Genomic DNA, 25,608 nt, shown 5'->3' with positions numbered 1-25,608 from the left:
ATTTCTGTGTTTCATCAACACTCTGATAGTCTACAGATTACAGAATGCCTCCAGATGTGCATCGGAAACTACTACTGGTCTTCCAGGGCACGATCAAAGCGTAGACTGTTTGAGACATTACTCTCATGCAGGAAAGTACGCATGGTGACTGTTGTATTCAATCCCGATGCAATTTCTGTGTTTCATCAACAGTCTGATAGTCCACAGATTACAGAATATCTCCAGATGTGATCCGAAACTAGTACTGGTCTTCCAGGGAACGATCAAGGGGTAGACTGTTTGAAACATTACTCCCATGGAGGAAAGTGCTCATGGTGACTGTTGTATTCAATCCCGATGCAATCTCTGTGTTTCATCAACACTCAGATAGTCCACAGATTACAGAAAGCCCCCATATGTGCATCGGAAACTACTACTGGCCTTGCAGGGAACGATCAAAGCGTAGACTGTTAGAGACATTACTCCAATGGAGGAAAGTGCGCATGCTGACTGTTGTATTCAATCCCGATGCAATTTCTGTGTTTCATCAACACTCTGATAGTCCACATATTACAGAATGCCACCAGATGTCCATCGGAAACTACTACTGGTCTTTCAGGGAACGATCAAAGCGTAGACTCTTTGAGACATTACTCCCGTGGAGGAGAGTGCGTATGGTAACTGTTGTATTCAGTCGTGATGCAATTTCTGTGTTTCATCAACACTGTGATAATCCACAGATTACAGAATGCCTCCAGATGTTCATCGGAAACTACTACTGGTCTTCCAGGGAACGATCAAAGCATAGACTGTTCGAGACATTACTTTTATGGAGGAAAGTGCGCAATTCGACTGTTGTATTCAATCCCGATGCAATTTCTGTGTTTCATCAAAACTCTGATAGTCTACAGATTACAGAATGCTTCCAGATGTGCATCGGAAACTACTACTGGTCTTCCAGGGCACGATCAAAGCGTAGATTGTTTGAGACATTACTCTCATGCAGGAATGTACGTATTGTGACTGTTGTATTCAATCCCGATGCAATTTCTTTGTTTCATCAACACTCAGATAGTCCACAGACTACAGAAAGCCTCCATACGTGCATCGGAAACTACTACTGGCCTTGCAGGGAACGATCAAAGCGTAGACTGTTAGAGACATTACTCCCATGGAGGAAAGTGCGCATGCTGACTGTTGTATTCAATCCCGATTAAAATTCTGTGTTTCAGCAACACTCTGATAGTCCACAGATTACAGAATATCTCCAGATGTGCATCGGAAACTACTAATGGTCTTCCAGGGAACGATCAAGGGGTACACTGTTTGAAACATTACTCCCATGGAGGAAAGTGCTCATGGTGACTGTTGTATTCAATCCCGATGCAATTACTGTGTTTCATCAACACTCAGATAGTCCACAGACTACAGAAAGCCCCCATATGTGCATCGGAAACTACTACTGGCCTTGCAGGGAACGATCAAAGCGTAGACTGTTAGAGACATTACTCCCATGGAGGAAAGTGCGCAAGCTGACTGTTGTATTCAATCCCGATTAAAATTCTGTGTTTCATCAACACTCTGATATTCCACAGATTACAGAATGCCACCTGATGTGCATCAAAAACTACTACTGGTCTTCCAGGGAACGATCAAAACATATACTGTTTGAGACATTACTCCCATGTAGGGAAGTGAACATGGTGACTGTTGTATTCAATCCCGATTCAATTTCTGTATTTCATCAACACTCTGATAGTCCACAGATTACAGAATGCCTCCAGATGTGCATCGGAAGCTACTACTGGTCTTCCAGGGAACGATCAAGGCGTAAACTCTTTGAGATATTAATCCCATGGAGGAAGTTTCGCATGGTGACTGTTGTATTCAATCCCGATGCAAATTCTGTGTTTCATCAACACTCTGATATACCACAGATTACAGAATGACACCAGTTGTGCATCGGAAACTACTACTGGTCTTCCAGAGCACGATCAATGCGTAGACTGTTCGAGACATTACTCCCATGCAGGAAAGTACGTATTGTGACTGTTGTATTCAATCCCGATGCAATTTCTTTGTTTTATCAACACTCTGATAGTCCACATATTACAGAATGCCACCAGATGTCCATCGGAAACTACTACTGGTCTTCCAGGGAACGATCAAAGCGTAGACTCTTTGAGACATTACTCCCGTGGAGGAGAGTGTACATGGTGACTGTTGTATTCAGTCCTGATGCAATTTCTGTGTTTCATCTACACTGTGATAGTCCACAGATTACAGAATGCCTCCAGATGTTCATCGGAAACTAGTACTGGTCTTCCAGGGAACGATCAAAGCGTAGACTGTTCGAGACATTACTTTTATGGAGGAAAGTGCGCAATGTGACTGTTGTATTCAATCCCGATGCAATTTCTGTGTTTCATCAACACTCTTTTAGTCTACAGATTACAGAATGCCTCCAGATGTGCATCGGAAACTACTACTGGTCTTCCAGAGCACGATCAATGCGTAGACTGTTCGAGACATTACTCCCATGCAGGAAAGTACGTATTGTGACTGTTGTATTCAATCCCGATGCAATATCTGGGTTTCATCAACAGTCTGATAGTCCACAGATTACAGAATATCTCCAGGTGTGCATCGGAAACTACTACTGGTCTTCCAGGGAACGATCAAGGGTAGACTGTTTGAAACATTACTCCCATGGAGGAAACTTCTCATGGTGACTGTTGTATTCAATCCCGATGCAATTTCTGTGTTTCATCAACACTCTGATAGTCCACATTTTACAGAATGCCACCAGATGTCCATCGGAAACTACTACTGGCCTTCCAGGGAACGATCAAAGTGTAGACTGTTCGAGAAATTACTTTTATTGAGGAAAGTGCGCAATGTGACTGTTGTATTCAATGCCGATGCAATTTCTGTGTTTCATCAACACTCTGATAGTCCACAGATTACAGAATACCTCCAGATGTGCATCGGAAACTACTAGTGGTCTTCCAGGGAACGATCAAAGCGTAAACTCTTTGAGACATTACTCCCATGGAGGAAAGTGCGCATGGTTACTGTTGTATTCAATCCCGATGCATTTTCTGTGTTTCATCAACACTCTGATAGTCCACAGATTACAGATTGCCTCCAGATGTGCATCGGAAGCTACTACTGGTCTTTCCTGGGTACGATCATAGCGTAAACAGTTTCAGACAATACTCCCATGGAGGAAAGTGCGCATGGTGACTGTTGTATTCAATCCCGATTCAATATTTGTGTTTCATCATCAGTCTGATTGTCCACAGATTACTGAATGCCACCTGATGTGCATCGGAAACTACTACTGGTCTTCCAGGGAACGATCAAAGCGCAAACTGCTTGAGACATTACCCCCATGGAGGGAAGTGAACATGGTGACTGTTGTATTCAATCCCGATTAAATTTCTGTATTTCATCAACACTCTGATAGTCCACAGATTACATAATGCCTCCAGATGTTCATCGGAAACTACTACTGGTCTCCCTGGGAACGATCAAAGCGTAGACTGTTTGAGACATTACTCCCATGGAGTAAAGTGCGCATTATGACTGTTGTATTCAATCCCGATGCAATTTCTGTGTTTCATCACACTCAGTTAGTCCACAGATTTCATAATGACTCCAGATGTGCATCGGAAACTACTTCTGGTCTTCCAGGGAACGATCAAGGCGTAGACACTTTGAGACACTACTCCCTTGTAGGAAAGTGGGCATGGTGACTGTTGTATTCAATCACGCTTTAATTTCTGTGTTTCATCAACACTCTGATAGTCCACAGATTACAGAATGACCTCAGATGTTCATCGGAAACTACTACTGGTCTTCCAGGGAACTTTCAAAGCATAGACTGTTTGAAACATTACTCCCATGGAGGAAAGTGCTCATGGTGACTGTTTTATTCAATCCCGATGCAATTTCTGTGTTTCATCAACACTCTGATAGTCCACAGATTACAGAATATTTCCAGATGTGCATCGGAAACTACTACTGGTCTTCCAGGTAACGATCAAGTGGTAGACTGTTTGAAACATTACTCCCGTGGAGGAAAGTGCGCATACTGACTGTTGTATTCAATCCCGATGCAATTTCTGTGTTTCATCAACACTCTGATAGTCCACATATTACAGAATGCCACCAGATGTCCATCGGAAACTACTACTGGTCTTACAGGGAACGATCAAAGCGTAGACTCTTTGAGACATTACTCCCATGGAGGAAAGTGCGCATGGTTACTGTTGTTTCAATCCCGATGCATTTTCTGTGTTTCATCAACACTCTGATAGTCCACAGATTACAGATTGCCTCCAGATGTGCATCGGAAGCTACTACTGGTCTTCCTGGGTACGATCAAAGCGTAAACAGTTTTAGACAATACTCCCATGGAGGAAAGTGCGCATGGTGACTGTTGTATTCAATCCCGATTCAATATTTGTGTTTCATCATCAGTCTGATTGTAAACAGATTACTGAATGCCACCTGATGTGCATCGGAAACTACTACTGGTCTTCCAGGGAACGATCAACGCGTAGACTGCTTGAGACATTACCCCCATGGAGGGAAGTGAACATGGTGACTGCTGTATTCAATCCCGATTAAATTTCTGTATTTCATCAACACTCTGATAGTCCACAGATTACAGAATGCCTCCAGATGTTCATCGGAAACTACTACTGGTCTTTCTGGGAACGATCAAAGCGTAGACTGTTTGAGACATTACTCCCATGGAGGAAAGTGCGCATTATGACTGTTGTATTCAATCCCGATGCAATTTCTGTGTTTCATCACACTCAGTTAGTCCACAGATTTCATAATGACTCCAGATGTGCATCGGAAACTACTTCTGGTCTTCCAGGGAACGATCAAGGCGTAGACACTTTGAGACACTACTCCCTTGTAGGAAAGTGGGCATGGTGACTGTTGTATTCAATCACGATTTAATTTCTGTGTTTCATCAACACTCTGATAGTCCACAGATTACAGAATGACCTCAGATGTTCATCGGAAACTACTACTGGTCTTCCAGGGAACTATCAAAGCATAGACTGTTTGAGACATTACTCCCATGGAGGGAAGTGAACATGGTGACTTTTGTATTCAATACCGATTCAATTTCTGTATTTCATCAACACTCTGATAGTTAACAGATTACAGAATGCCTCCAGATGTTCATCGGAAAGTACTACTGGTCTTCCTGGGAAACGATCAAAGCGTAGACTGTTTGAGACATTACTCCCATGCAGGAAAGTATGTATTGTGACTGTTGTATTCAATCCCGATGCAATTGCTGGGTTTCATCAACAGTCTGATAGTCCACATATTACAGAATGCCACCAGATGTCCATCGGAAACTACTACTGGTCTTACAGGAAACGATCAAAGCGTAGACTCTTTGAGACATTACTCCCTTGGAGGAGAGTGCGCATGTTGACCGTTGTATTCAATCCCGATGCAATTTCTGTGTTTCATCAACACTCTGATAGTCCACAGATTACAGAATGCCTCCAGATGTTCATCGGAAACTACTACTGGTCTTCCAGGGAACGATCAAAGCGTAGACTGTTTGAGACATTACTCTCATGCAGGAAAGTGCGCAATGTGACTGTTGTATTCAATCCCGATGCAATTTCTGCGTTTCATCAACACTCTGATAGTCCACAGATTACAGAATGCCTCCAGATGTGCATCGGAAATTACTACTAGTCTTCCAGGGATCGATCAAAGCGTAAACTCTTTGAGACATTACTCCCATGGAGGGAAGTGAACATGGTGACTGTTGTATTCAATACCGATTCAATTTCTGTATTTCATCAACACTCTGATAGTTAACAGATTACAGAATGCCTCCAGATGTTCATCGGAAACTACTACTTTTCTTCCAGGGAACGATCAAAGCGTAGACTGTTTGAGACATAACTCCCATGGAGGAAAGTGCGCATGGTGACTGTTGTATTCAATCCCGATGCAATTTCTGTGTTTCATCAACACTCTGATAGTCTACAGATTACAGAATGCCTCCAGATGTGCATCGGAAACTACTACTGGTCTTCCAGGGCACGATCAAAGCGTAGACTGTTTGAGACATTACTCTCATGCAGGACAGTACGCATGGTGACTGTTGTATTCAATCCCGATGCAATTTCTGTGTTTCATCAACAGTCTGATAGTCCACAGATTACAGAATATCTCCAGATGTGATCCGAAACTAGTACTGGTCTTCCAGGGAACGATCAAGGGGTAGACTGTTTGAAACATTACTCCCATGGAGGAAAGTGCTCATGGTGACTGTTGTATTCAATCCCGATGCAATCTCTGTGTTTCATCAACACTCAGATAGTCCACAGATTACAGAAAGCCCCCATATGTGCATCGGAAACTACTACTGGCCTTGCAGGGAACGATCAAAGCGTAGACTGTTAGAGACATTACTCCAATGGAGGAAAGTGCGCATGCTGACTGTTGTATTCAATCCCGATGCAATTTCTGTGTTTCATCAACACTCTGATAGTCCACATATTACAGAATGCCACCAGATGTCCATCGGAAGCTACTACTGGTCTTTCAGGGAACGATCAAAGCGTAGACTCTTTGAGACATTACTCCCGTGGAGGAGAGTGCGTATGGTAACTGTTGTATTCAGTCGTGATGCAATTTCTGTGTTTCATCAACACTGTGATAGTCCACAGATTACAGAATGCCTCCAGATGTTCATCGGAAACTACTACTGGTCTTTCAGGGAACGATCAAAGCATAGACTGTTCGAGACATTACTTTTATGGAGGAAAGTGCGCAATTCGACTGTTGTATTCAATCCCGATGCAATTTCTGTGTTTCATCAACACTCTGATAGTCTACAGATTACAGAATGCTTCCAGATGTGCATCGGAAACTACTACTGGTCTTCCAGGGCACGATCAAAGCGTAGATTGTTTGAGACATTACTCTCATGCAGGAATGTACGTATTGTGACTGTTGTATTCAATCCCGATGCAATTTCTTTGTTTCATCAACACTCAGATAGTCCACAGACTACAGAAAGCCTCCATACGTGCATCGGAAACTACTACTGGCCTTGCAGGGAACGATCAAAGCGTAGACTGTTAGAGACATTACTCCCATGGAGGAAAGTGCGCATGCTGACTGTTGTATTCAATCCCGATTAAAATTCTGTGTTTCATCAACACTCTGATAGTCCACAGATTACAGAATATCTCCAGATGTGCATCGGAAACTACTAATGGTCTTCCAGGGAACGATCAAATGGTACACTGTTTGAAACATTACTCCCATGGAGGAAAGTGCTCATGGTGACTGTTGTATTCAATCCCGATGCAATTACTGTGTTTCATCAACACTCAGATAGTCCACAGACTACAGAAAGCCCCCATATGTGCATCGGAAACTACTACTGGCCTTGCAGGGAACGATCAAAGCGTAGACTGTTAGAGACATTACTCCCATGGAGGAAAGTGCGCATGCTGACTGTTGTATTCAATCCCGATTAAAATTCTGTGTTTCATCAACACTCTGATATTCCACAGATTACAGAATGCCACCTGATGTGCATCAAAAACTACTACTGGTCTTCCAGGGAACGATCAAAACATATACTGTTTGAGACATTACTCCCATGTAGGGAAGTGAACATGGTGACTGTTGTATTCAATCCCGATTCAATTTCTGTATTTCATCAACACTCTGATAGTCCACAGATTACAGAATGCCTCCAGATGTGCATCGGAAGCTACTACTGGTCTTCCAGGGAACGATCAAGGCGTAAACTCTTTGAGATATTAATCCCATGGAGGAAGTTTCGCATGGTGACTGTTGTATTCAATCCCGATGCAAATTCTGTGTTTCATCAACACTCTGATATACCACAGATTACAGAATGACACCAGTTGTGCATCGGAAACTACTACTGGTCTTACAGGGAACGATCAAAGCGTAGACTGTTTGAGACAGTTCTCCCGTGGAGGAAAGTGCGCAGGGTGACTGTTGTATTCAATCCCGATGCAATTTCTGTATTTCATCAACACCCTGATACTCCACAGATTACAGAATGCCTATAGATGTTCGTCGGAAACTACTACTGGTCTCCCAGGGAACGATCCAAGCGTAGACTTTTGGAGACATTACTCCCGTGGAGCAAAGTGCTCATGGTGACTGTTGTATTCAATCCCGATGCAATTTCTGTGTTTCATCAACACTCAGATAGTCCACAGATTACAGAAAGCCTCCAGATGTGCATCGGAAACTACTACTGGTCTTCCAGGGCACGATCAAAGCGTAGACTGTTTGAGACATTACTCCCATGCAGGAAAGTACGCATAGTGACTGTTGTATTCAATCCCGATGCAATTTCTGTGTTTCATCAACAGTCTGATAGTCCACAGATTACACAAAGCCTCCATATGTGCATCGGAAACAACTACTGGCCTTGCAGGGAACGATCAAAGGGTAGACTGTTAGAGACATTACTCCCATGGAGGAAAGTGCGCATGCTGACTGTTGTATTCAATCCCGATGCAATCTCTGTGTTTCATCAACACTCAGATAGTCCACAGATTACAGAAAGCCCCCATATGTGCATCGGAAACTACTACTGGCCTTGCAGGGAACGATCAAAGCGTAGACTGTTAGAGACATTACTCCAATGGAGGAAAGTGCGCATGCTGACTGTTGTATTCAATCCCGATGCAATTTCTGTGTTTCATCAACACTCTGATAGTCCACATATTACAGAATGCCACCAGATGTCCATCGGAAACTACTACTGGTCTTTCAGGGAACGATCAAAGCGTAGACTCTTTGAGACATTACTCCCGTGGAGGAGAGTGCGTATGGTAACTGTTGTATTCAGTCGTGATGCAATTTCTGTGTTTCATCAACACTGTGATAGTCCACAGATTACAGAATGCCTCCAGATGTTCATCGGAAACTACTACTGGTCTTTCAGGGAACGATCAAAGCATAGACTGTTCGAGACATTACTTTTATGGAGGAAAGTGCGCAATTCGACTGTTGTATTCAATCCCGATGCAATTTCTGTGTTTCATCAACACTCTGATAGTCTACAGATTACAGAATGCTTCCAGATGTGCATCGGAAACTACTACTGGTCTTCCAGGGCACGATCAAAGCGTAGATTGTTTGAGACATTACTCTCATGCAGGAATGTACGTATTGTGACTGTTGTATTCAATCCCGATGCAATTTCTTTGTTTCATCAACACTCAGATAGTCCACAGACTACAGAAAGCCTCCATACGTGCATCGGAAACTACTACTGGCCTTGCAGGGAACGATCAAAGCGTAGACTGTTAGAGACATTACTCCCATGGAGGAAAGTGCGCATGCTGACTGTTGTATTCAATCCCGATTAAAATTCTGTGTTTCATCAACACTCTGATAGTCCACAGATTACAGAATATCTCCAGATGTGCATCGGAAACTACTAATGGTCTTCCAGGGAACGATCAAATGGTACACTGTTTGAAACATTACTCCCATGGAGGAAAGTGCTCATGGTGACTGTTGTATTCAATCCCGATGCAATTACTGTGTTTCATCAACACTCAGATAGTCCACAGACTACAGAAAGCCCCCATATGTGCATCGGAAACTACTACTGGCCTTGCAGGGAACGATCAAAGCGTAGACTGTTAGAGACATTACTCCCATGGAGGAAAGTGCGCATGCTGACTGTTGTATTCAATCCCGATTAAAATTCTGTGTTTCAACAACACTCTGATATTCCACAGATTACAGAATGCCACCTGATGTGCATCAAAAACTACTACTGGTCTTCCAGGGAACGATCAAAACATATACTGTTTGAGACATTACTCCCATGTAGGGAAGTGAACATGGTGACTGTTGTATTCAATCCCGATTCAATTTCTGTATTTCATCAACACTCTGATAGTCCACAGATTACAGAATGCCTATAGATGTTCGTCGGAAACTACTACTGGTCTCCCAGGGAACGATCCAAGCGTAGACTTTTGGAGACATAACTCCCGTGGAGCAAAGTGCTCATGGTGACTGTTGTATTCAATCCCGATGCAATTTCTGTGTTTCATCAACACTCAGATAGTCCACAGATTACAGAAAGCCTCCAGATGTGCATCGGAAACTACTACTGGTCTTCCAGGGCACGATCAAAGCGTAGACTGTTTGAGACATTACTCCCATGCAGGAAAGTACGCATAGTGACTGTTGTATTCAATCCCGATGCAATTTCTGTGTTTCATCAACAGTCTGATAGTCCACAGATTACACAAAGCCTCCATATGTGCATCGGAAACAACTACTGGCCTTGCAGGGAACGATCAAAGGGTAGACTGTTAGAGACATTACTCCCATGGAGGAAAGTGCGCATGCTGACTGTTGTATTCAATCCCGATGCAATTTCTTTGTTTTATCAACACTCTGATAGTCCACATATTACAGAATGCCACCAGATGTCCATCGGAAACTACTACTGGTCTTCCAGGGAACGATCAAAGCGTAGACTCTTTGAGACATTACTCCCGTGGAGGAGAGTGTACATGGTGACTGTTGTATTCAGTCCTGATGCAATTTCTGTGTTTCATCTACACTGTGATAGTCCACAGATTACAGAATGCCTCCAGATGTTCATCGGAAACTAGTACTGGTCTTCCAGGGAACGATCAAAGCGTAGACTGTTCGAGACATTACTTTTATGGAGGAAAGTGCGCAATGTGACTGTTGTATTCAATCCCGATGCAATTTCTGTGTTTCATCAACACTCTTTTAGTCTACAGATTACAGAATGCCTCCAGATGTGCATCGGAAACTACTACTGGTCTTCCAGAGCACGATCAATGCGTAGACTGTTTGAGACATTACTCCCATGCAGGAAAGTACGTATTGTGACTGTTGTATTCAATCCCGATGCAATATCTGGGTTTCATCAACAGTCTGATAGTCCACAGATTACAGAATATCTCCAGGTGTGCATCGGAAACTACTACTGGTCTTCCAGGGAACGATCAAGGGTAGACTGTTTGAAACATTACTCCCATGGAGGAAACTTCTCATGGTGACTGTTGTATTCAATCCCGATGCAATTTCTGTGTTTCATCAACACTCTGATAGTCCACATATTACAGAATGCCACCAGATGTCCATCGGAAACTACTACTGGCCTTCCAGGGAACGATCAAAGTGTAGACTGTTCGAGAAATTACTTTTATTGAGGAAAGTGCGCAATGTGACTGTTGTATTCAATGCCGATGCAATTTCTGTGTTTCATCAACACTCTGATAGTCCACAGATTACAGAATACCTCCAGATGTGCATCGGAAACTACTAGTGGTCTTCCAGGGAACGATCAAAGCGTAAACTCTTTGAGACATTACTCCCATGGAGGAAAGTGCGCATGGTTACTGTTGTATTCAATCCCGATGCATTTTCTGTGTTTCATCAACACTCTGATAGTCCACAGATTACAGATTGCCTCCAGATGTGCATCGGAAGCTACTACTGGTCTTCCTGGGTACGATCAAAGCGTAAACAGTTTCAGACAATACTCCCATGGAGGAAAGTGCGCATGGTGACTGTTGTATTCAATCCCGATTCAATATTTGTGTTTCATCATCAGTCTGATTGTCCACAGATTACTGAATGCCACCTGATGTGCATCGGAAACTACTACTGGTCTTCCAGGGAACGATCAAAGCGCAAACTGCTTGAGACATTACCCCCATGGAGGGAAGTGAACATGGTGACTGTTGTATTCAATCCCGATTAAATTTCTGTATTTCATCAACACTCTGATAGTCCACAGATTACATAATGCCTCCAGATGTTCATCGGAAACTACTACTGGTCTTCCTGGGAACGATCAAAGCGTAGACTGCTTGAGACATTACTCCCATGGAGTAAAGTGCGCATTATGACTGTTGTATTCAATCCCGATGCAATTTCTGTGTTTCATCACACTCAGTTAGTCCACAGATTTCATAATGACTCCAGATGTGCATCGGAAACTACTTCTGGTCTTCCAGGGAACGATCAAGGCGTAGACACTTTGAGACACTACTCCATTGTAGGAAAGTGGGCATGGTGACTGTTGTATTCAATCACGCTTTAATTTCTGTGTTTCATCAACACTCTGATAGTCCACAGATTACAGAATGACCTCAGATGTTCATCGGAAACTACTACTGGTCTTCCAGGGAACTTTCAAAGCATAGACTGTTTGAGACATTACTCCCATGGAGGGAAGTGAACATGGTGACTTTTGTATTCAATACCGATTCAATTTCTGTATTTCATCAACACTCTGATAGTTAACAGATTACTGAATGCCTCCAGATGTTCATCGGAAACTACTACTGGTCTTCCTGGGAAACGATCAAAGCGTAGACTGTTTGAAACATTACTCCCATGGAGGAAAGTGCTCATGGTGACTGTTTTATTCAATCCCGATGCAATTTCTGTGTTTCATCAACACTCTGATAGTCCACAGATTACAGAATATTTCCAGATGTGCATCGGAAACTACTACTGGTCTTCCAGGTAACGATCAAGTGGTAGACTGTTTGAAACATTACTCCCATGGAGGAAAGTGCGCATACTGACTGTTGTATTCAATCCCGATGCAATTTCTGTGTTTCATCAACACTCTGATAGTCCACATATTACAGAATGCCACCAGATGTCCATCGGAAACTACTACTGGTCTTAAAGGGAACGATCAAAGCGTAGACTCTTTGAGACATTACTCCCTTGGAGGAGAGTGCGCATGTTGACCGTTGTACTCAATCCCGATGCAATTTCTGTGTTTCATCAACACTCTGATAGTCCACAGATTACAGAATGCCTCCAGATGTTCATCGGAAACTACTATTGGTCTTCCAGGGAACGATCAAAGCGTAGACTGTTCGAGACATTACTTTTATGGAGGAAAGTGCGCAATGTGACTGTTGTATTCAATCCCGATGCAATTTCTGTGTTTCATCAACACTCTGATAGTCCACAGATTACAGAATGCCTCCAGATGTGCATCGGAAATTACTACTAGTCTTCCAGGGATCGATCAAAGCGTAAACTCTATGAGACATTACTCCCATGGAGGGAAGTGAACATGGTGACTGTTGTATTCAATACCGATTCAATTTCTGTATTTCATCAACACTCTGATAGTTAACAGATTACAGAATGCCTCCAGATGTTTATCGGAAACTACTACTGGTCTTCCTGGGAACGATCAAGGGGTAGACTGTTTGAAACATTACTCCCATGGAGGAAAGTGCTCATGGTGACTGTTGTATTCAATCCCGATGCAATTTCTGTGTTTCATCAACACTCTGATAGTCCACAGATTACAGAATATCTCCAGATGTGCATCGGAAACTACTACTGGTCTTCCAGGGAACGATCAAGTGGTAGACTGTTTGAAACATTACTCCCATGGTGGAAAGTGCGCATACTGACTGTTGTATTCAATCCCGATGGAATTTCTGTGTTTCTTCAACACTCTGATAGTCCACATATTACAGAATGCCACCAGATGTCCATCGGAAACTACTACTGGTCTTCCAGGGAACGATCAAAGCGTAGACTCTTTGAGACATTACTCCCTTGGAGGAGAGTGCGCATGTTGACTGTTGTATTCAATCCCGAAGCAATTTCTGTGTTTCATCAACACTCTGATAGTCCACAGATTACAGAATGCCTCCAGATGTTCATCGGAAACTACTACTGGTCTTCCAGGGAACGATCAAAGCGTAGACTGTTCGAGACATTACCCCCATGGAGGGAAGTGAACATGGTGACTGTTGTATTCAGTCCCGATTCAATTTCTGTATTTCATCAACACTCTGATTGTCCAAAGATTACAGAATGCCTCCAGATGTTTATCGGAAACTACTACTGGTCTTCCTGGGAACGATCAAATCGTAGACTGTTTGAGACATTACTCCCATGGAGGAAAGTGAGCATTATGACTGTTGTATTCAATCCCGATGCAATTTCTGTGTTTCATCACGCTCAGTTAGTCCACAGATTTCAGAATGACTCCAGATGTGCATCGGAAACTACTTCTGGTCTTCCAGGGAACGATCATGGCGTAGACACTTTGAGACACTACTCCCTTGTAGGAAAGTGGGCATGGTGACTGTTGTATTCAATCACGATTTAATTTCTATGTTTCATCAACACTCTGATAGTCCACAGATTACAGAATGACTCCAGATGTTCATCGGAAACTACTACTGGTCTTCCAGGGAACGATCAAATCATAGACTGTTTGAGACATTACTCCCATGGAGGGAAGTGAACATGGTGACTGTTGTATTCAATCCCGATTCAATTTCTGAATTTCATCAACACTCTGATAGTTAACAGACTACAGAATGCCTCCAGATGTTCATCGGAAACTACTACTGGTCTTCCAGGGAACGATCAAAGCATAGACTGTTAGAGACATTACTCACATGGTGGGAAGTGAACATTGTGACTGTTGTATTCAATCCCGATTCAATTTCTGTATTTCATCAACACTCTGTTAGTCCACAGATTACAGAATGCCTCCAGATGTGCATCGGAAACTACTACTGGTCTTCCAGGGAACGATCAAAGCGTAAACTCTTTGAGACATTACTCCCATGGAGGAAGGTTCGCATGGTGACTGTAGTATTCAATCCCGATGCAATTTCTGTGTTTCATCAACACTCTGATAGTCTACAGATTACAGAATGCCTCCAGATGTGCATCGGAAACTACTACTGGTCATCCAGCTCACGATCAAAGCGTAGACTGTTTGAGACATTACTCCCATGCAGGAAAGTACGCATGGTGACTGTTGTATTCAATGCCGATGCAATATCTGTGTTTCATCAACAGTTTGATAGTCCACAAATTACAGAATATCTCCAGATGTGCATCGGAAACTACTACTGGTCGTCCAGGGAACGATCAAGTGGTAGACTGTTTGAAACATTACTCCCATGGAGCAAAGTGCTCATGGTGACTGTTGTATTCAATCCCGATGCAATTTCTGTGTTTCATCAACACTCAGATAGTCCACAGATTACAGAAAGCCTCCATATGTGCATCGGAAACTAATACTGGTCTTGCAGGGAACTATCAAAGCGTAGACTGTAAGAGACATTACTCCCATGGAGGAAAGTGCGCATGCTGACTCTTGTATTCAATCCCGATGCAATTTCTGTGTTTCATCAACACTCTGATAGTCCACATATTACAGAATGCCACCAGATGTCCATCGGAAACTACTACTGGTCTTCCAGTGAACGATCAAAGCGTAGACTCTTTGAAACATTACTCCCGTGTAGGAGAGTGCGCATGGTGACTGTTGTATTCAGTCCTGATGCAATTTCTGTGTTTCATCAACACTGTGATAGTCCACAGATTACAGAATGCCTCCAGATGTTCATCGGAAACTACTACTGGTCTTCCAGGGAACGATCAAAGCGTAGACTGTTCGAGTCATTACTTTTATGGAGGAAAGTGCGCAATGTGACAGTTGCATTCAATCCCGATGCAATTTCTGTGTTTCATCAAAACTCTGATAGTCTACAGATTACAGAATGCCTCCAGAAGTGCATCGGAAACTACTACTGGTCTTCCAGGGCACGATCAAAGCGTAGACTGTTTGAGACATTACTCCCATGCAGGAAAGTACGCATGGTGACTGTTGTATTCAATCCCGATGGAATTTCTGGGTTTCATCAACAGCCAGATAGTCCACAGATTACAGAATATCTCCAGATGTGCATCGGAAACTACTACTGGTCTTCCAGGGAACGATCAAAGCGTAGACTCTTTGAGACATTACTCCCCTGGAGGAGAGTGCGCATGTTGACTGTTGTATTCAATCCCGATGCAATTTCTGTGTTTCATCAACACACTGATAGTCCACAGATTACAGAATGCCTCCAGATGTCAACCGGAAATTACTACTAGTCTTCCAGGGAACGATCAAAGCGTAAACTCTTGAAGACATTACTCCCATGGAGGAAAGTGCGCATGGTGACTGTTGTATTCAATCCCGATGCATTTTCTGTGTTTCATCAACACTCTGATAGTCCACAGATTACAGAATGATTCCAGATTTTCATCGGAAACTACTACTGGTCTTCCTGGGAACGATCAAAGCGTAAACTGTTTCAGACATTACTCCCATGGATTAAAGTGCGCATGGTGACTGTTGTATTAAATCCCGATGCCATTTCTGTGTTTCATCAACATTCTGATAGTCCACAGATTACAGAAAGCCTCCATATGTGCATCGAAACAACTACTGGTCTTGCAGGGAACGATCAAAGCGTAGACGGTTAGAGACATTACTCCCGTGGAGGAGAGTGCGAATGGAGACGGTTGTATTAAATCCCGATGCAATTTCTGTGTTTCATCAACACTCTGATAGTCCACAGATTACAGAATGCCTCCAGATGATCATCGGAAACTACTACTGGTCTTCCAGGGAACGATCAAAGCGTAAACTCCTTGAGACATTACTCGCATGGAGGAAAGTGAGCATGGTGACTGTTGTATTCAATCCCGATGCTTTTTCTGTGTTTCGTCAACACTCTGATAGTCCACAGATTACAGAATGATTCCAGATTTTCATCGGAAACTACTACTGGTCTTCCTGGGAACGATCAAAGCGTAAACTGTTTCAGACATTACTCCCATGGATTAAAGTGCGCATGGTGACTGTTGTATTCAATCCCGATTAAAATTCTGTGTTTCATCAACACTCTGATAGTCCACAGATTACAGAATGCCACCTGATGTGCATCGGAAACTACTACTGGTCTTCCAGGGAACGATCAAAGCATAGACTGTTTGAGACATTACTCACATGGAGGGAAGTGAAAATGGTGAGTATTGTATTCAATCCCGATTCAATTACTGTATTTCATCAACACTCTGATAGTCCACAGATTACAGAATGCCTCCAGATGTGCATCGGAAACTACTACTGGTCTCCCAGGGAACGATCAAAGCGTAAACTCTTTGAGACATTACTCCCATGGAGCAAGTTTCGCATAGTGACTGTTGTATTCAATCCCGATGCAAATTCTGTGTTTCATCAACACTCTGATATACCACAGATTACAGAATGACACCAGATGTGCATCGGAAACTACTACAGGTCTTACAGGGAACGATCAAAACGTAGACTGTTTGAGACACATCTCCCGTGGAGGAAAGTGCGCAGGGTGACTGTTGTATTCAATCCCCATGCAATTTCTGTGTTTCATCAACACTCTGATAGTCTACAGATTACAGAATGCCTCCAGATGTGCATCGGAAAATACTACTGGTCATCCAGGGCACGATCAAAGCGTAGACTGTTTGAGACATTACTCCCATGCAGGAAAGTACGCATGGTGACTGTTGTATTCAATGCCGATGCAATTTCTGTGTTTCATCAACAGTCTGATAGTCCACAGATTACAGAATATCTCCAGATGTGCATCGGAAACTACTACTGGTCGTCCAGGGAACGATCAAGTGGTAGACTGTTTGAAACATTACTCCCATGGAGCAAAGTGCTCTTGGTGACTGTTGTATTCAATCCCGATGCAATTTCTGTGTTTCATCAACACTCAGATAGTCCACATATTACAGATTGCCACCAGATGTCCATCGGAAACTACTACTGGTCTTCCGGGGAACGATCAAAGCGTAGACTCTTTGAGACATTACTCCTGTGGAGGTGAGTGCGCATGGTGACTTTTGTATTCAATACCGATGCAATTTCTGTATTTCATCAACACTCTGATTGTCCACAGATTACAGAATGCCTCCAGATGTGCATCGGAAACTACTACTGGTCTTCCAGGGCACGATCAAAGCTAGACTGTTTGAGACATTACTCCCATGCACGAAAGTACGCATGGTGACTGATGTATTCAATCCCGATGCAATTTCTGTGTTCATCAACAGTCTGATAGTCCACAGATTACAGAATATCTCCAGATGTGCATCGGAAACTACTACTGGTCTTCCATTGAACGATCAAGGGGTAGACTGTTTGAAACATTACTCCCATGGAGGAAAGTGCTCATGGTGACTGTTGTATTCAATCCCGATGCAATTTCTGTGTTTCATCAACACTCAGATAGTCCACAGATTACAGAAAGCCTCCATATGTGCATCGGAAACTACTACTGGCCTTGCAGGGAACGATCAAAGCGTAGACTGATAGAGACATTACTCCCATGCAGGAAAGTACGCATTGTGACTGTTGTATTCAATCCCGATGGAATTTCTGGGTTTCATCAACAGTCAGATAGTCCACAGATTACAGAATATCTCCAGATGTGCATCGGAAACTACTACTGGTCTTCCAGGGAAGGATCAAAGCGTAGACTCTTTGAGACATTACTCCCCTGGAGGAGAGTGCGCAAGTTGACTGTTGTATTCAATCCCGATGCAATTTCTGTGTTTCATCAACACTCTGATAGTCCACAGATTACAGAATGCCTCCAGATGTCCATCGGAAATTACTACTAGTCTTCCAGGGATCGATCAAAGCGTAAACTCTTGGAGACATTACTCCCATGGAGGAAAGTGCGCATGGTGACTGTTGTATTCAATCCCGATGCATTTTCTGTGTTTCATCAACACTCTGATAGTCCACAGATTAAAGAATGATTCCAGATTTTCATCGGAAACTACTACTGGTCTTCCTGGGAACGATCAAAGCGTAAACTGTTTCAGAGATTACTCCCATGGATTAAAGTGCGCATGGTGACTGTTGTATTAAATCCCGATTAAAATTCTGTGTTTCATCTACACTCTGATAGTCCACAGATTACAGAATGCCACCTGATGTGCATCGGAAACTACTACTGGTCTTCCAGGGAACGATCAAAGCATAGACTGTTTGAGACATTACTCCCCTGGAGCGAAGTGAACATGGTGACTGTTGTATTCAATCCCGATGCAATTTCTGTGTTTCATCAACACTCTGATAGTCCACAGATTACAGAATGCCTCCAGATGTGCATCGGTAACTACTACTTTTCTTCCAGGGAACGATCAAAGCGTAAACTGTTTGAGACATAACTCCCATGGAGAAAGTGCGCGTGGTGAGTGTTGTATTCAATCCCGATGCAATTTCTGTGTTTCATCAACACTCTGATAGTCTACAGATTACAGAATGCCTCCAGATGTGCATCGGAAACTACTACTGGTCTTCCAGGGCACTATCAAAGCGTACACTGTTTGAGACATTACTCCAATGCAGGAAAGTACGCATGGTGACCGTTGTATTCAATCCCGATGCAATTTCTGTGTTTCATCAACACTCTGATAGTCCACATATTACAGAATGCCACCAGATGTCCATCGGAAACTACTACTGGTCTTCCAGAGAACGATCAAAGCGTAGACTCTTTGAGACATTACTCCCGTGGAGGAGAGTGCGCATGGTGACTGTTGTATTCAGTCCTGATGCAATTTCTGTGTTTCATCAACACTGTGATAGTCCACAGATTACAGAATGCCTCCAGATGTTCATCGGAAACTACTACTGGTCTTCCAGGGAACGATCAAGGGGTAGACTGTTTGAAACATTACTCCCATGGAGGAAAGTGCTCATGGTGACTATTGTATTCAATCCCGATGCAATTTCTGTGTTTCATCAACACTCAGATAGTCCACAGATTACAAAAAGCCTCCATATGTGCATCAGAAACTACTACTGGTCTTCCAGGAACGATCAAGGGGAAGACTGTTTGAAACATTACTCCCATGGAGGAAAGTGAGCATGCTGACTGTTGTATTCAATCCCGATGCAATTTCTGTGTTTCGTCAACACTCTGATAGTCCACATATTACAGAATGCCACCAGATGTCCATCGGAAACTACTAGTGGTCTTCCAGGGAACGATCAAAGCGTAGACTCTTTGAGACATCACTCCCTTGGAGGTGAGTGCGCATGTTGACTGTTGTATTCAATCCCGATGCAATTTCTGTGTTTCATCAACACTCTGATAGTGCACAGATTACAGAATGTCTCCAGATGTGCATCGGAAACCACTACTGGTCTTCCGGGGAACGATCAAAGCGTAGACTGTTAGAGACATTACTCCTATGCAGGAAAGTGCGCATGGTGACTGTTGTATTCAATCCCAATGCAATTTCTGTGTTTCATCAACACTCTGATAGCCCACATATTACAGAATGCCTCCAGATGTGCATCGGAAACTACTACTGGTCTTCCAGAGAACGATCAAAGCGTAGACTCTTTGAGACATTACTCCCGTGGAGGAGAGTGCGCATGGTGACTGTTGTATTCAGTCCTGATGCAATTTCTGTGTTTCATCAACACTGTGATAGTCCACAGATTACAGAATGCCTCCAGATGTTCATCGGAAACTACTACTGGTCTTCCAGGGAACGATCAAGGGGTAGACTGTTTGAAACATTACTCCCATGGAGGAAAGTGCTCATGGTGACTATTGTATTCAATCCCGATGCAATTTCTGTGTTTCATCAACACTCAGATAGTCCACAGATTACAAAAAGCCTCCATATGTGCATCAGAAACTACTACTGGTCTTCCAGGAACGATCAAGGGGAAGACTGTTTGAAACATTACTCCCATGGAGGAAAGTGAGCATGCTGACTGTTGTATTCAATCCCGATGCAATTTCTGTGTTTCGTCAACACTCTGATAGTCCACATATTACAGAATGCCACCAGATGTCCATCGGAAACTACTAGTGGTCTTCCAGGGAACGATCAAAGCGTAGACTCTTTGAGACATCACTCCCTTGGAGGTGAGTACGCATGTTGACTGTTGTATTCAATCCCGATGCAATTTCTGTGTTTCATCAACACTCTGATAGTGCACAGATTACAGAATGTCTCCAGATGTGCATCGGAAACCACTACTGGTCTTCCGGGGAACGATCAAAGCGTAGACTGTTAGAGACATTACTCCTATGCAGGAAAGTGCGCATGGTGACTGTTGTATTTAATCCCGATGCAATTTCTGTGTTTCATCAACACTCTGATAGTCCACAGATTACAGAATGCCTCCAGATGTTCATCGGAAACTACTGCTGGTCTTCCAGGGAACAATCAAAGCGTAGACTATTTGAGACATTACTCCCATGGAGGAAAGTGCGCATGGTGACTGTTGTATTCAATCCCGATGCAATTTCTGTGTTTCATCAACACTCTGATAGTCCACAGATTACAGAATGCCTCCAGATGTGCATCAGAAACTACTTCTTATCTTCCAGGGACCGATCAAAACGTAGACTGTTTGAGACACTCCTCCCATGGAGGAAAGTGCGCATGGTGACTGTTGTATTCAATCCCGATGCAATGTCTGTGTTTCATCAACACTCTGATAGTCCACAGATTACAGAATGCCTCCAGATGTGCATCGGAAACTACTACTGCTCTTCCAGTGAACGATCAAAGGGTAAACTCTTTGTGACATTACTCCCATGGAGGAAAGTGCGCATGGTGACTGTTGTATTCAATCCCGATGCAATTTCTGTGATTCATCAACACTTTGAAGGTCCACACATTACAGAATGCCTCCTGATGTGCATCGGAAACTACTACTGGTCTTCAAGGGAACGATCAAAGCGTAGACTGTTTGAGACATTACTCCCATGGAGACTGTTGTATTCAATCCCGATGCATTTTCTGTGTTTCATCAACACTCTGATAGCCCACAGATTACAGAATGCCTCCAGATGTGCATCGGCAAGTAACACTGGTATTCCATGGAACGATCAAAGCCCACACTGTTGAAACATTACCAACATGGAGGAAAGTGCGCATGGTGGCTGTTGTATTCAATCCCAATGCAAATTCTGTGTTCCATCAACACGTTGATGGTCCACAGATTACAGAGTGCCTCCAGATGTGCATCGGAAACTACTACTGGTCTTCCAGGGAATGATCAAAGCGTAGACTGTTAGAGACATTACTACCATGGAGGAAAGTGCGCATGGTGACTCTTGTATTCAATCCCGATGCAATTTCTGTGTTTCACCTACACTCTGATAGTCCACAGATTACAGAATGCCTCCAGATGTGCATCGGAAACTACTACTGGTGTTCCAGGGAATGATCAAATCGTAGACTGTTTGAGACATTACTCCCATGGAGGAAAGTGCGCATGGTGACTGTTGTATTCAATCCCGATGCAATTTCGGTGTTTCATCAACACCCTGATAGTCCACAGGTTACAGAATGCCTCCTAATGTGCATCGGAAACTACTACTGGTCTTCCAGGGAACGATAAAAGCGTAGACTGTTTGAGACATTACTTCCATGGAGGAAAGTGCGCATGGTGAATGTTGTATTCAATCCCGATGCAATTTCTGTGTATCACCAACTCTGATAGTCCACATATTACAGAATGCCTCCAGATGTGCATCGGAAACTACTACTGGGCTCCCAGGGAACGATCAAAGCGTAGGCTGTTAGAGACATTACTCCCATGGAGGAAAGTGTGCATGGTGACTGTTCTATTAAATCCCAATGCAATTTCTATGTTTCATCAACACTCTGATAGTCCACATATTACAGAATGCCTCCAGATGTGCATCGGAAACTGCTACTGGTCTTCCAGGGAACGATCAAAACGTAGACTATTAGAGACATTACTCCCATGGAGGAAAGTGCGCATGGTGACTGTTGTATTCAATCCCAATGCAATTTCTGCGTTTCATCAACACTCTGATAGCCCACATATTACAGAATGCCCCCAGATGTGCATCGGAAACTACCACTGGTCTTATAGGAAACGATCAAAGCGCAGACTGTTTGAGACATTACTAACATGGAGGAAAGTGCGCATTGTGACTGTTGTATTCAATCCCGATGCAATTTCAGTGTTTCATCAACACTCTCATAGTCCACAGATTACAGAATGCCACCGGATGTGCATCGGAAACTACTGCTGGTCTTCCAGGGAACAATCAAATTGTAGACTATTTGAGACATTACTCCCATAGAGGAAAGTGCGCATGGTAACTGTTGTATTCAGTCCCGAGCAATTTCTGTGTTTCATCAACACTCTGATACTCCACAGATTACAGGATGCCTCCAGATGTGCATCGGAAACTACTATCGCTCTCCCAGGGAACGATCAAAGCGTAGGCTGTTAGAGACATTACTTTCACGGAATAAAGTGCGCATGGTGACTGTTGTATTCAATCCCGATGCATGTTCTGTGTTACATTAACACTCTGACAGTCCACAGATTACAGAATGCCTCCAGATGTGCATCGGAAACTACTACTGGGCTTTAAGGGAACGATCAAAGCGTAGACTGTTTGAGACCTTTTCCCATGGAGGAAAGTGCGCATCGTGACCATTGTATTAAATCCCGATGCAATTCCTGTGTTTCATCAACACTCAGATAGTCCACAGATTACAGAATGTCTCCAGATGTGCATCGGAAACTACTACTGGTCTTCCAGGGAATGATCAAAGCGTAGAGTGTTAGAGACATTACTCCCATGGAGGAAAGTGCGCATGGTGACTGTTGTATTCAATCCCGATGCAATTTCTGTGTTTCACCTACACTCTGATAGTCCACAGATTACAGAATGCCTCCAGATGTGCATCGGAAACTACTACTGGTATCCCAGGGAACGATCAAAGCGTTGACTGTTTGAGACATTACTCCCATGGAGGAATGTGCGCATGGTGACTGTTGTATTCAATCCCGATGCAATTTCTGTGTTTCATCCACACTCAGAGAGTCCACAGATTACAGAACGCCTCCAGATGTGCATCGGAAACTACTACTGGTCTTCCAGTTAACGATCAAATCGTAGACTGTTTGAGATATTACTCCCATGGAGGAAAGTGCGCATGGTGACTGTTGTATTCAATCCCGATGCAATTTCTGTGTTTCATCAACACTCAGTTAGTCCACAGATTTCAGAATGCCTCCAGATGTGCATCGGACACTACTACTGGTCTTCCAGGGAACGATCAAAGCGTAGACTGTGAGAGACATTACTCCCAAGGAGGAAAGTGCGCATGTTGAATGTTGTATTCAATCCCGATGGAATTTCTGTGTTTCATCAACACTCTGATAGTCCTCATATTACTGAATGCCTCCAGATGTGCATCGGAAACTACCACTGGTCTTCCAGGGAACGATCAATGCGTAGACTGTTTGAGACATTACTCCCGTGGAGAAAAGTGCGCATGGTGACTGTTGTATTCAATCCCGATGTAATTTCTGTGTTTCATCCACACTCTGATAGTCCACAGATTACAGAATGCCTCCAGGTGTGCATCGGAAACTACTACTTGTCTTCCAGTGAACGATCATACCGTAGACTGTTTGTGACATTACTCACGCGGAGGAAAGTGGGCATGGTGACTGTTGTATTCAATCCCGATGCAATTTCTGTGTTTCATCAGCACTCTGATAGTCCACAGATTACAGAATGCCACCAGATATGCATCGGAAACTACTACTGGTCTTCCATTGAACTATCAAAGCGTAGACTGTTTCAGACAATACTTTCATGGAGGAAAGTGCGCACGGTGACTGTTGTATTCAATCCCGATGCAATTTCTGTGTTTCATCAACACTCTGATAGTCCACAGATTACAGAATGCCACCAGTTGTGCATCGGAAACTACTACTGGTCTTCCAGGGAACGTTCAAAGCGTATACTGTTTGAGACATTACTCCCATGGAGGAAAGTGCGCATGGTGACTGTTGTATTCAATCCCGATGTAATTTCTGTGTTTCCTCAACACTCTGATAGTCCACAGATTACAGAATGCCACCAGTTGTGCATCGGAAACTACTACTGGTCTTCCAGGGAACGTTCAAAGCGTATACTGTTTGAGACATTACTCCCATGGAGGAAAGTGCGCATGGTGACTGTTGTATTCAATCCCGATGTAATTTCTGTGTTTCCTCAACACTCTGATAGTCCACAGATTACAGAATGCCTCCAGGGATGCATCGGACACTACTACTTGTCTTCCAGGGAACGATCAAAGCGCAGACTGTTTGAGACATTACTCCCATGCAGGAAAGTGGCCATGGTGACTGTTGTATTCAATCCCAATGCAATTTCTGTGTTCCATCAACACTCTGATAGTCCACAGATTACAGAATGCCACCAGATATGCATCGGAAACTACTACTGGGTTTCCATTGAACTATCAAATCGTAGACTGTTTCAGACATTACTCCCGTGGAGGAAAGTGGGCATGGTGACTTTGTATTCAATCCCGATGCAATTTCTGTGTTTCATCAGCACTCTGATAGTCCACAGATTACAGAATGCCTCCAGATGTGCATCAGAAACTACTACTGGTCTTCCAGGGAACGATCAAAGCTTTGCTGTTTGAGACATAACTCCCATGGAGGAAAGTGCGCAAGGTGACTGTTGTATTCAATCCCGATGCAATTTCTGTGTTTTATCAACACTGTGATAGTCCACAAATTACAGAATGCCTCCAGTTGTGCTTCGGAAACTACTACTGGTCTTCCAGGGAACGATCAAAGCGTAGACTGTTTGAGACATTACTCCAATGGAGGAAAGTGTGCATGGTGACTGTTGTATTCAATCC

The sequence above is a fragment of the Schistocerca gregaria genome, chromosome 10 (genome assembly GCF_023897955.1).
Source record: "Schistocerca gregaria isolate iqSchGreg1 chromosome 10, iqSchGreg1.2, whole genome shotgun sequence".
NCBI classification, from domain to species: domain Eukaryota; kingdom Metazoa; phylum Arthropoda; class Insecta; order Orthoptera; family Acrididae; genus Schistocerca; species Schistocerca gregaria.
The sequence above is the reverse complement of the archived record's forward strand: the minus strand, read 5'-3'. Positions refer to the sequence as shown.